Genomic DNA, 13,031 nt, shown 5'->3' on the forward strand with positions numbered 1-13,031 from the left:
TTTATTTATATAGAGCTTTTCAGCAACAAGGCACTCAAGGCGCTGTACATACGGAAAAACGTTACAATGATACAGAAAATCAAACAACAGAGGTAAATAAAAAAATAATAATAAGAAAAAATAAATAAAGAAAATAAAGAGAATAGAATGATGGATAAGAAAATGAAAGGAAATTTGTACTGAAAACGTAACTAATAATGTTTAGATGGCACAGTCAAAGCCCACTCTAAACAAATAGGTTTTTAATCTTGATTTAAAGCAACTTAGGGTTTGGGCACTTTTACAGTTTTCTGGGAGTTTATTCCAGATTAGTGGAGCATAAGAACTAAAAGCTGCTTCTCCATGTTTGGTTCTGGTTCTGGGTATGCAGAGTAGATTTGAGCCAAAAGACTTGAGGGTGGTTGATACACTGACAACAAGTCTGTAATGTATTTTGGTGCTAAGCCATTCAGTGATTTATAGACTGGCCCATCCATGCATTGATTTCTTCAAAGCATTTACCCAGCGCTTGAATGGGTTCATAGTCACCTGATGACATCATAACGTATAACTGTGTGTCGTCTGCATAGTTATGATAACTTACGCTGTTGTTTATTAAAATCTGAGTTAGGGGGAGCATGTAGATATTGAATAGAAGGGGCCCCAAGATGGACCCTTGGGGAACGCCACATGTGATTTTTGTGGTCTCTGATGTAAAGTTACCTACTGACACAAAAAAATCCCTGTCCTTCAAGTAGGATTTAAACCAATTGAGTGCTATACCAGAAAGGCCGACCCAGTTTTCCAGGCGCTCTAATAAAATGGAGTGATCAACCTGTTTGTCCAACTTAAATACTTCAGATGATCAGATGATCAAACACATTCAATTACCAGACAAAGCTAACCTGAGTAAATGCAAAAAGCACAGATGATCTTATAAACACAGTTTACATATATATATATATATATATATATATATATATATATATATACAGGGGTTGGACAATGAAACTGAAACACCTGTCATTTTAGTGTGGGAGATTTCATGGCTAAATTGGACCAGCCTGGTAGCCAGTCTTCATTGATTGCACATTGCACCAGTAAGAGCAGAGTGTAAAGGTTCAATTAGCAGGGTAAGAGCACAGTTTTGCTCAAAATATTGAAATGCACACAACATTATGGGTGACATACCAGAGTTCAAAAGATGACAAATTGTTGGTGCACGTTTTGCTGGCGCATCTGTGACCAAGACAGCAAGTCTTTGTGATGTATCAAGAGCCACGGTATCCAGGGTAATGTCAGCATACCACCAAGAAGGACGAACCACATCCAACAGGATTAACTGTGGACGCAAGAGGAAGTTGTCTGAAAGGGATGTTCGGGTGCTAACCCGGATTGTATCCAAAAAATATAAAGCCACGGCTGCCCAAATCACGGCAGAATTAAATGTGCACCTCAACTCTTCTGTTTCCACCAAAACTGTCCGTCGGGAGCTCCACAGGGTCAATATACACGGCCGGGCGGCTATAGCCAAACCTTTGGTCACTCATGCCAATGCCAAACGTCGGTTTCAATGGTGCAAGGAGCGCAAATATTGGGCTGTGGACAATGTGAAACATGTATAGTTCTCTGATGAGTCCACCTTTACTGTTTTCCCCACATCCGGGAGAGATACGGTGTGGAGAAGCCCCAAAGAAACGTACCACCCAGACTGTTGCATGCCCAGAGTGAAGCATGGGGGTGGATCAATGATGGTTTGGGCTGCCATATCATGGCATTCCCTTGGCCCAATACTTGTGCTAGATGGGCGCGTCACTGCCAAGGACTACCAAACCATTCTTGAGGACCATGTGCATCCAATGGTTCAAACATTGTATCCTGAAGGCGGTGCCGTGTATCAGGATGACAGTGCACCAATACACACAGCAAGACTGGTGAAAGATTGGTTTGATGAACATGAAAGTGAATTTGAACATCTCCCATGGCCTGCACAGTCACCAGATCTAAATATTATTGAGCCACTTTGGGGTGTTTTGGAGGAGCAGGTCAGGAAACATTTTCCTCCACCAGTATCACGTAGTGACCTGGCCACTATCCTGCAAGAAGAATGGCTTAAAATCCCTCTGACCACTGTGCAGGACTTGTATATGTCATTCCCAAGACAAATTGACACTGTATTGGCCGCAAAAGGAGGCCCTACACCATACTAATAAATTATTGGGGTCTAAAACCAAGTGTTTCAGTTTCATTGTCCAACCCCTGTATATATATATATATATATATATATATATATATATATATATATATATATATATATATATATATATATATATATATATATATATATATATATATATATATATCATACATTTGGACACACCTTTGACATTCAATAGCTTTAACTTATTTCTATTACCTTCTACAATGTAGATACATTGGAACGACATCAAAACTATAAAGTAAAACTATATTAAGTTATGTAGTAAACGAACAATTGCGGAAAATTCTTCAAAATAGCACCCCTTTGCTTTGATTACTGCTTTGCACACACTTGCATTCTCTCAATAAGCTTCATGAGGTGGTCATCTGAAATGGTTTTGAAGGAGTTCCAAGATGTTGTAATTTAAATCAAGACAAACTAATTGAATGAGGAAGTGTGTCCAAATTTTTGAGTAGTTTATAAAAAGGAAAAAACCTTATCCAAACCAACCTGGCCAATGTAACAAAGTAATTGCCCCCTAAACCTTATAACCAGCTGTGGCACCCTTGGTGGCGACAACTGCCATCAAGCGTCCATTTCAAGAGCCACACCAGGGTTTGATTACTGCCAGAGCAGCAGAATAAAAAGAAATCACGTAAATAGAACCTGTCTGACAACAGGAAGTAGGTAAAGAAATCTCAAAAGGCAACATATCATGCCCTGATCTAATTAAATTAAAAAACAGATTAGAAACAGCATTAACATCTATCGGTCTGGAAAGAGTTACAGAACTATTCCTAAGGCTTTGGGACTCTAGTAAACCACAGTGAAAGCCATTATCCACCGGTAGGGAAAACATGAAACACTTATGAACCTTCCCAGGAGTGACCAGCCTACCAAAATCTCTTTAAGACTACATCTAACACTCATCTAGAAGGTCACAAAAGAACCCATAACAACCTTTAAAAATCTGCATGTCTCACTTAACCTCAGTTAAGGTTAGTGTTTATCATTACATAAAGGAGGCCAGACAAACATTTGCCAATAATATCTTGATTAACCCCAAGACCTTGGTTTAAATATTCTGACAGATGTTTGTTTAAATATTTAAACAGTAGAACCGTGAGTCCCAAAGCAGCATTTCAGAAGCTGATATTCATAGTAAAAGTCAAGCATGGTGGTAGTAATGAGATGTTCTTGGGCTGCTTTGCTTATTAAGTACATGGACAACAGGTCAATAATCCAAAGCCAACCAGCACGTTCTCCTCTGAATGGCTAAAAATAAAATAGTAACATTTTGAAGAGGCCTAGTCAAAGTTTGGAGTTCAATCTAATTCAGATGCTGTGTCATGACCTTCAAAAGGCTGTTCATGGTTTAAGCCCCTCAAATGTGGCTGGAATAAAACAATTAAGCAAAGAAGAGTGGACCAAAATGTCTACACAGTGATATAAAAGACTCATTGCCAGCTATAACAAAGACGTTATGGTAGTTGTGTTTCACAACCAGTTATTAGGTTTAGTTGGCAATAATTTATTTCACAAAGGGCCGGGTGCTTTCAAAAACTTTATTCCCTTTAAAAATTAAGTCATCACTTTAAAGCTGCCTTTTATATTTACTTAGGTTGTCTTTGATATTTGATATTAAACTATGCTTGATGATCTAAAACATTTAATTGGGACAAAAAAAGCCAAAGCAGAAGAAATCTGTGAGGAGTAAATACTTTTCACTGCCCTGTATGTACTGATCAACTATAAAAATACCATTTGGTTACCACGTCACATCCACACAAAGCTCTCGCTTGCTTCTATTTCATTTCAATGTGTGAATAAATAAGTGAGAGTAAACACCCCAGTGAGTGTGACAGTGTCACAGGGATCATGAACAGGGTGGCAGCGGCGGTGCTGGAGGTTGAGCCACGAGCCACCAGGACTGTAAGCGTCTCCAATCGCCCCTGGCCACCATCACGTTGCCATGCTCCGGAACAGACAGGCCTGCTCGCACAACAGATGGAACTAATGATGCGAGACAAAAGAGATCATTTCACCATGGTCCTCCAGGAAGCCACAAAGCAAAGCTTGGAAGTTTAAATGATGGGATCAGGGGACTTGCATGAGGTGGTATATGGGTAGCCTTTTTTTCTAGCCTTTTTTTTCAGGAGGTGCTCTAATGAATAGGAAAAAGGCCTTTGATGTTATTCAAAACGCATTGTGTTTAAAGGGTGAGAATAAAAAGTATTAGAAAATAAAATCACCCAACCTATCTCTGTTGAAAAAAGCAGCATATGTGGTGATTTTTTTTTAGAATGTATGACTGTTTTAACACATTTAATCATTTAGTCCATAACACTACAGCTAAATTTATACACACGTACATTAAACAATGATGTTTTTATTACAAAAAATACAATAATTATCTTTTTGTTTTTTTGTACAAGGGATTTCCCAATCAGATCGCAGGTATCTTGGGGTCCCCATTAAGGGCCTTTATAAATAATCAGTACTGAGAGTCACCTTCAAAACATAGCTCCCTATACCTGTTGATGGCCTGTGATTAGGTCAGCCGCACCCACAGCATATCCCATTTTAAACAATCACAACCTATTTTCTTCTGGATAGTTTGCAAAACTGTATTAAAGTTTATGCACATTATTGTGTTCCTCAAATCTGGATTGTCCATTTATAATCATTTTTACTCATTCCTATGACTCAAAGTAACAGAGTGTCATGTAATCTGCTCTGCCAGCTGCACTTATGTATCAGAGACGGTTTAAGAGAGGGACCTGTGTTTATCCTCGATAAATCACCATAGTCATGACGTTTTAAGGTTTTTAAAGCCGAGTTTCTGAAGCAGAACAACTTTTTCTATTCTTTTTAACTAGAACCACATTAAATTATGTAACAAGGCGAATTATCAGTGACCCATTGCAAAACAGGGAGCAGACATGCTACCTTTAGCCTAGCACTAAAGCAATTACAGTAGCTTTCTTAAATGAGTTCATCTATGTTGGAGCAGCAGGTTATGATCGTCCAGCAGAAACTCCAGTTGGGGTGAAATAAATTTCTCTGTCAAGAAGAATGTCTTTGGTGAGTGAGTTCACTGCAAAACTAGTGAACCAGTAATTTTTAAAATTCTAAAAAATATTTAAAAAGCAATGTGTGCTGTAAGTCATATACTGTATTACTCAGCTGACTTTCGAGTTGAGCAAAACCAAACCGGTTCTGTACTTTGTTTGCACAGCACCAGTTAAGAACTAGCTCAAGCCCCGGCACAGGTTTGGCTCTGGAACTTATTTGGTGGAAAGCCCTAGATGAAAATGGTCAAAAACACAAGCTATATCTGAAAATTAAAGTTTAAGTCAGGAATTGGAAAGTGTAACGCTTCAATGTGTGCCATGGTTTCAAAATGACATTTTCACTCATATTGTTCCAGCACTTTTATCTCATCTAAACCAAATGGTAAGGACAGTTGTTATGCACAGTGTAGGCATGTTGGGACGCGACATTTAAAATAGTCTTGATAAATGATTATCCGGAAACCACTGTCTGTCAAACAACTGTCTGAAGACCATATAACAAAATCAATTAATGGGATGTGACATAAAGTCATGTTGGCCACCTTCAGAAATTTCTCCAGAGTATGGTGTGGTGCTCCGTCTCCCACGTCTGGTGCTGTGTGCAATCAGTCAGCACTTCTTTTTAGTCTAAATCCCTGTTCTCAGCAATAACAATAGGATTTGGGTCACTCTTTCTTTGTAACGTTTGCTGTATCTAGCAAATTATAATAAACAATTTAGCAGATTTAGATATTTGGACGCACCAAAGTCTGCTTTCGGGCTAATGTCACTGGATAGATGTGGTCCTATTTACTATGAAATTGGAGAGAATGCAAAAAAGTGTGATTATTAAAGACATACTTTGTGTTGTACCTAGCATTTTCAATTTAAAAAAGATTTTAATTTGTCTGTAATAACTTTTTGCTAATTAGAATAATCTGCATCAACCACCTGTGCTGGCAGGCCAAATTTGGATCGTTCTTGAATTGCAGTTGGGGGTTACACAAAATTAGTACGGGCCACACTTTGGGCACTCCTGTTTTACAGAGAAACACACCAGAAGAGAAAAAACTGTTATGATTTGTGGGTGTTTTGGGGTTTTGTTGGTCTGTTTCACAGTTAAGGTTTTGAATCGTTCTTCTGTTTATTATTTTCCTGGTTATGCTTTAGTTTCATGTTTTTCTAGTTGTATTTCTATTAGTTTGTATCCTTGGATTTCCGTTCTGCTCAAGCCATGTTTTGTCCTGTCAATCAACTTTATTTGGTTCACCTACACCTAGCTAATCTGTCTTCTTGCTTCACCTGGTTCACGCTCCATAAATACACACCTGTTCTGTCATTCGTCGTGGAAACATTTTCTGGATCATGCTCATGTCTAGTTGTCTCGATCATGCTCACGTCTTGTTTTTTGGATCATGCCAAGCCTGTCTTGCCGGCCCGTTTATTGTTTTGTTCCTGCCTCTTCTTATGAGTGAGTTTTTTTGTTAATTAAAGCCTTTTTCTCTTACCGTCATGCTGCCTGCTAGTCTGCATTCCGGGGTCCTCCATTTCGCAAGTATTAACAAAAACGTTATCCGATAAGTATGTATACTTAATAACTACCAAAAAATATATTGCAGTTACTCTATAGATGTTTTAGGTCTATCATCATTGTACATCAGTTTAAAAAAGAAGCAGCTTTTTTTCAGTTTTATTATTATGTATGGTTGAGATGGATTTAAAGTTGTGTCATGACTATATGAAGCAGCAGTGATATACTCACCTTTGTTCCTTTAGTGCCCTCATTTGTATCTGTGCATTAAATTTAGAATGAATTTAAATAATAATAATATAAAAGTAGTTGGATTTTTTTATTTACGTTTTCATTTATTATTGCTATATCGTAAAACTGGTTCATTCGATTAAGACATTTTATTCCATCCCATGTACATGAGACTTTAAAAGGAATGTATGTGTTGCAAATTTTAGTGGGTTACTTTCAGCAAATGCAAAAATTTTATTTTTCTAAATAAATTCATTTCATACAGACAATTAAATCATTTGTTGAATTTGTACCTTTTTATGTTTAATAAATGTTCAAAAAGACATTGTAAGAATAGATTTATAGATTTTTTTTTTGCATTTACCACTTGTCTAAAAATGTGACTGACTTTTATAAGAATCATTTTCAGAAAAAAATAGTTTCCTGTCAGTCTTTGTTTTTTTGTTGTTTTTTTCACACAGTAAAAGCTGGACAAGAGTTGTTAGCAAACCGCTGTGTCTTAAATAAACCAAAACAAATCAAATCTGAGCTGAGAACATTTGCATACCCTGAGGGACAGGATTAGATTTAGAGGTCATCTCCTATGAGTCGGTCCTCGGCATACGCTGATATAATGTTTCTCTGTCAATTACTTCCTATATGAGCCTATTCTGATTTCCAAGTCAGGGAGTTTAGAGAGGGAGTGCTCTGCTGTTTTAAATGCAATGTGTCAAATAAGAGTTCAAACACCTTGGGATGGGATTTAACCAGAATGGAGCAGGGAGGAGCCCAACGCATGCCCATCTATGCACAGAGGGAATCACTGGGAAAAAGTTCAGCTCCGACACTGACACAAACAGCGGAGCAAGGCCTGTATTAAAGTCAGGTTAGCAAAGATAACACTATCAGCACAATCCCCACGGGTACAGAATGCTGGCAAATAAAGCTACAGTGTCTTGACTCCTTGCCACATTAGCTCTGATTACAATGACCTTCATTATATCAGCTACCCTTATTACAACACGTGGAAGACGTCTATCCCCTGAGCAAAGCACAGTGAGGGGGGAGGCTCCAGAAGGTGGTGAGATTCACTTGTAAGGACTGAACAATCAAAATCAAAGCAGGTCTCTAATAGATTTGTCCATCTAGAGACTGAAAGTTCTGTCAATTCTTTGCAAAATACCACAGCTTTCGTCAGATTGGAAGTAAACAGTCTGTAAACATCAATTTTCAAGTCTTGACAGACACACTCTGTTGAATTGAAGAGGGGACTTTGACTAGGCCATTTTCTAACATGCACACTCAATCTAGAGTGGCCATCAAAGCTCACATGTATGTTTTGGGGGAGGAAACCAGAGGGCGCAGAGAAAATCCTCTACGTGCATAAAGAGAACATGAAAACTTCTTGTATTTGAATCCAGGCCTGTCTTGGCAACAAGGCAACAGTACACAGCAATAGCAATTAAGAACGTTTAATATCTCCAAACAAAAACTAATACAGCAAATATATTTTCTTTAATTTTATTGGTATCTTTATGTTTACTATCCCAAAGTAGAACAGCCTTAAATATTTATCACAGTTTTTATAAGCCTAATTTTTAAATAACACTCTTAACTCCAAGCATTCGCTCCTCAGCATCCAACACATGAAGTCAAGCCCTGTTTAATATGTAACAACGTTGTTAACCTCAATTTCCTGCCTTGTCTGCCCCCTCCAAAGGCCGCATTGTTAGCTTGAGCAGGCTCTTGGCAAACACCGATGCTGCGGTGGTGACTCTCATTCAGCTTGACCACCCTGCAGACAAGGGGTTTCTCTCCCGCAGCCTTGCTCATCCCTTCTTTGGGCCCCTGCTGTGCCTCCCCACTCCCCTCCCCATTTTGCTGGCAGGTGACTCAGGATAACAGATGTTGGCCTGAGAGAGTGAGCCGCTTCATTGCATTCACTTAGCGCTGCCAACACACCCAACGCGCGATGAGCTGACCGGCAAGCCATCCCATCAGCCAGCGGGAGGGAGCCATGTTTGTTTTTATAAGTAAAAAAAAAAAAAAGGGGGGGGGGGGGGAGTGTAAATCAGCTTGTTTTGGATTACAGGGAATTGAAGAGATTCTAAAAATCGCAAGATGCTCCTCAATAAGCGATTTGAAAACATAGACATCTGAGGGATTCCGGATTTGATGTAGTGTGAGACACTGAGCCACTTAATCACATATTTGTCAAAGTGCGATTTCTGCAGAGGAGCAGAGGATACAAGCGATATAACCAAGAGTGTACTTAGCAGAATCAGAGTTTAAGCCATGTTGATCCCCTATGACAGCATGTTTTAAAAAAAATGGCAAATAAAATTGTAACTTAATTATAGATTTATAATGAGCCACTGCACCACTGCCAAAAACAACTCCCATACCAAGCCAAACAGGCACCTGCTGAATGCTCCCTGCTCATGGGTTTTCATAGCTTAATTAATCTATGCCTTGGGGTATCATGACTTGTACGTGCTGCTTGTGTGCATGTTTGAGACAATTAAGTTGCTCCAAGAAACAGAGGTGCAACTTCAACATGGAGCAGAGACACCAACGCACCGCACATGGCATAACACATTTTGTGTTCTGTGAAAGTCGCATCAATTACCTAATATTTTGTTCACCGCTGAAGAAAACTAGGGAATAAATGGCAAATGTGTGAAATGCTCTTTTTACATAACTGAAGCACAAAATGCAAATGCTGATCAGACAGATAAGGGAATCAAGTTTCCACTTAAAAAAAAATTTCTACCTTAATTTGCACTTTATTGCATCTGTTAGTAAGTTTTTAGTAAAGATGAGTGAAACGGCAAATAAATTTAGGCTAAAGACTCACCTTCCTGTTGTAAAATCTGCACTGAAGCTGGATCTGCTTCACAATCTGTCTGATGCTCACTCTACTCGCATCGGATTTCTGTGGATAAACATAAAACAGCTGTTTATTGACACTTGGCGTTTCTTTGAAATGACAGATTTAAAGAATGTCGCAATATATTTCCAAAGTTTGGTTTCGCTGTAAAGGGTGACAACCTTCAAAGCACATTCAAATGAAGATTCAAACGAAGCCCAAACAACTGCACCACCAAAATGATAAAGATTAAAATATTTATGCTAAACATGAACAAGACATCCAACCGCATCATAGAAGTCTTTATTTCTTGTTCTGTTAGAAAATAAAAGAATTAAAATGATCTTGTACATTTTTTATAGTAACAGAAACTCACTGGCATAAACGTTTGACAACAGACTCTTAACTGTGTCATACATGGTGAGTTGGCAAGAGACATTTTTTTAAGTTGGCTTCTGTATAGTTGCTATCTGCAGTCAGTATCCTACCTGAAGTAGGCAGCATTAAAAGAGAGGCAAATAATTTTAAATTGTTTTCCAAACTGTTTTATATTTGTTGGTGCACAAAACAATTTTCTATTTTTAACAAAAGGACAGGGTGTGGGTCACTCTTTCTTTACAAATCCTTGGTGCATTTAGTCAACTTTTATGAACGTAGGAGCCCTAGTCTGCTTTTGAGTAAAGGTTGAAATGAAAGCAAAAAACATGGTTAGTAAAACAAATATTTTGTGTTGCACCAAACATTTATCATTTTAGGTAGATTTCAACTTGTCAGTGAACATCTCACCCATAAAAACATTTTTAGGTGTTCATCAGCATTAATTACCTGTGGTGTCAGGCCAAATTTAATATATTTTGAACTGCAGTCAAAGACGGCGCAGGGGTCCCAGACTAACAAAAGGGGTTTCCAAGTTGTAGCTCGTGGATCATTTGCCAGCCACAACATGGACAAGTCTTTTTTAAACCTTTACTGTTGCCTGCCTTTGCATTTAAAGCTTATTAAAATAGTAGTCTATGTTTTTTTCAATGATGACTAGGCATGAAACAGTATGAGGGTGTGACAAACTTGAGTAAAAACACCTGTTTCATGTTTTTTTTTTCCACAAAAAGTTTAAAAGAACATTACCTAATTGATGTGATTTAAAACAGAACAGAAACAACACTTGCAACTGCTGGAAAAATTATATTTTGCTCATTACCATTTTAATGACATTATCTAGAACATTTAGTTGTTGATATTTAGAATTTGGTGCAGTCTTAAGAGAAAAAGACGGCAGTCATAACAAACGTGAGGTGTAAAGCTTCTTTAGTTTCCACAGCATGACTGTCCTTGGTTACTGAGGAAGGAAATATTACCAAACACCAGGAAGTGCCTCTCTTGTAAATCAAGGGCTAAATGTAGAAGCCCTCTTTTAGAAAGCTGGCTGGCAGTGCACAGCAACAGGCGTGCAAGTGTTGAGTATCTGGCCCATGCCTACTGAAGCTAAAATAATCCATGGAACAAATCTGACTGCTAGCTTAACTGAGACGATTCTGTATACTGCAGTTAAGATACTGACATCTGATAAAGACTTCAGAGAACCCCCTTCAAAAAAATCCAAACTATCCCTTTAAGATCAGAGCAATAAGGTTGAGCTTTTTTAGCTACTTGCCATGTAAATGCAATTAGTAGCGTTTCATGATCATCATACCCACGACTACATCCCCTACACATGCCTTCATTCATGTTGCAGGCCATTAAGGGAAGTTAAGAACAAAAAAACAAAACCTCAGCACATATAATCACACTGTGGTACGCTGCTTGCATTTTTCTCATCTAAAATCAATCGTGTATTTAGCTTGTTTGCTAAATAATCTAGATGAATGTAGTTTTGCTTTATTGATGCAAGATCCAAAAGAAATAATTGGTCACCAAAATAAATTAGGACAAAAGTATGAAAATCTATTGAACTCTAATTAACAGTTTGAATGAGCCTGATAAGGAAAGAGAAAAAGGTATTAGATGCAATAATTATTACTATTGCTAATTACATTTCCAATTATGTCACTAATGAGAACAGCTTAATCATCTACACACTGGATAAATAAGAGTTTTGCTTCCAACTAGTAGTGATGTGGTTACGATATGAAGGGCAGGTCTTCTGACCAAAAACAGACAAGAAAAAACTAACAGATTTGATAGTCCGGTTCAGAATTACCATAATCTCTTTTTCCTTTGCCTCTTAACTGTGACAAACTTCCTGTTAAAAAATTTCTAAGGACAGCAAAGCTAAGAGCTTCTGAGAACAGCTTTTATTAAACTGTACCTTGTAGTTAGAATATTATTAGGGATTTTTTTTGTTACCTCTCAAGAATAAAACACTTGATTAAGAGAAATGTTATCTTCCAGGTGTAAAAACTTAACAAACACATTCCAGTAAATAGGAAGACAGCTAGACATTTCATCCATCAGAAGAAAAACAGAGCAAGTGGAGAACAAGAAAACGTGCAAATGGAGAGAACATACAAACTTCCTGTTTGAGGCCTGGCCTAGATTCCTCCTGGTAATCTAGTTTTAAGGCTACAGTAGTAACCTACACTTCACCATGCAGCCCAGCAGTTAGACAGAATATAGACCACAGGCATCCGTGGCAAGTAAGAATGAGCAGTAATTGTTTCATTTATTGTTACTGGATAAAAATAGTTGCTATCATGAAAACAATAAAACTCTAATTAATGATGTTTCCAAACCTATGAAATTGGCAGCATGGATTATTTATTTTGCTGTTTGCTCTTTTTCCCACGGTTGGTTCCATGACAGCATCAACAATATCAATACACTTGAATGATTGAATGCAGTTATTGTGTATCGCTTAGTGGTAGTTGCACAACCTAATGTAGCCCTTGAACTAAAGTGATTCTTGTGTGATAATCTTGTTTATTTCTCGAGGAGTAATTGTGTTTGTTTCTGAAAGTCGATGTATTGCTAGAAAAACTGATAAATTAAAGAAGAAGGTTTGGAGGAGCAGTTGTCTTTCGATCTAAAAGTTGTGGGTTTGATTCCAGCTTCTTCCTGTCATATGTTGATGTGCCCCTGGGCAGGACACTTAACCCCAAGTTGCCTACCAATGTGCGCATCAGTGTATGAATGTGCGTGCGTTAGTGAGTGTGACTGGGTAAATGTGGCTTTGGTGTACAGCAAATTCAATAC

General features: G+C 38.0%; 1 long non-coding RNA gene across 1 annotated transcript in view; it reads right to left on the reverse strand.

Annotated features, from left to right (window-relative positions):
* The window catches only part of LOC124876297, a 113,674-nt gene that overhangs the window by 45,963 nt on the left and 54,680 nt on the right, over positions 1-13,031 (reverse strand). Inside the window, exon 2 of the long non-coding RNA XR_007040269.1 lies at positions 9,831-9,908. This is a non-coding gene — a long non-coding RNA (uncharacterized LOC124876297). The remainder of the gene's footprint in view (positions 1-9,830; positions 9,909-13,031) is intronic.

This window comes from Girardinichthys multiradiatus, chromosome 1 (assembly GCF_021462225.1).
Source record: "Girardinichthys multiradiatus isolate DD_20200921_A chromosome 1, DD_fGirMul_XY1, whole genome shotgun sequence".
In the NCBI taxonomy this organism is placed as follows: domain Eukaryota; kingdom Metazoa; phylum Chordata; class Actinopteri; order Cyprinodontiformes; family Goodeidae; genus Girardinichthys; species Girardinichthys multiradiatus.